This window comes from Tupaia chinensis, unplaced genomic scaffold (genome assembly GCF_000334495.1).
Source record: "Tupaia chinensis unplaced genomic scaffold, TupChi_1.0 Scaffold000117_2, whole genome shotgun sequence".
In the NCBI taxonomy this organism is placed as follows: Eukaryota; Metazoa; Chordata; class Mammalia; order Scandentia; family Tupaiidae; genus Tupaia; species Tupaia belangeri.
In genome coordinates this window covers 27,418-28,411 of record NW_006159583.1, presented here as the reverse complement: position 1 = coordinate 28,411, position 994 = coordinate 27,418, and the positions used below count along the sequence as shown (strand labels likewise).

At 46.5% G+C, this 994-nt stretch overlaps 1 pseudogene; it reads left to right on the top strand.

Annotated features, from left to right (window-relative positions):
* Positions 1-698, top strand: LOC102479381 (small kinetochore-associated protein pseudogene; annotated as a pseudogene).
* Positions 699-994: the final 296 nt, after the last annotated feature.

Sequence of the window (994 nt, the reverse complement as noted above, 5' to 3'; positions counted from 1 at the left end):
TTGGCTGCTGACCATCTTTTGAACCAGAGCAATGAGGACTGCGGGTGGGAGCGGGCCAACCTCATCACAATGACCAGTGTGGTTAAGACAGTGTACAGCCAACAAACCCCTTCTGTGCCGACTGGCGTTCTGCTCACAGACACACAAACTCGCACCAATTCTAAGAAGTCGATGTGCCCAGACATTTTCATTCAGGAGGCTCTGAGAATGATGTTACAAAAACAGCCAAACCAAGACAAGAGAATGGGCCAGTGAAAGCTGCAGACACAGCCAACAGGAGTAACGTGAAGAAGAGCTACAAACCATTGAGAAAGCAAAAGTCAGAGGAAGAAATCAAGGATAAGAACCAGCTCTTCGAGGCTGTCAACAAACAGTTGCACCAGAAGTTGACTGAAATGCAGGGAGAGCTGAAGGACCGGACCCAGAAAGCGGAGCTGCTGGAGAAGTTCCAGAACAATTGTTTGGCGATTCTAGAGAGTAAGGGACTCAACCCAGTTTTAGGCAGTGAATCTTGGACATCACAGCAAGAATCCACTATGGATCACACGAGCTCTATGTTGCTGTAAGAAACTTTGCAAGAAGAGCTGAAGTTTTTCAATGAAACAGCCCAAAAGCAGAGGCTCACAAGATGGGGAGCTGGCAGCTTGGATTGCCTTCCTAAGCAACGAAGAAACCCACCAATAGAATCAGGAGATTGAACCAGCCCCAGCCAGAGGATCTAAAAGACCACATTCAGATTTGCAGAAAGAAAACCTTCATTAGAGTGGAGTGTGGATGCTTCATGGGAGACAGGATGGAGGAGCCACGCGATGCCCTCCTAGCCTGGAACATGTTCTGTCCCATCCTGGCTGGGCTTCTGTACCTCACTGTAACTTTGTGACCTTGGACGTTACTAAAAGAGTTGTTGGCTTAGGAAATGGGGTAAAGTTATAGATGGTAATGACACCTACCTAAAACATTAAAAAACAAACAAACAAACAAAAAAAGGTGATTA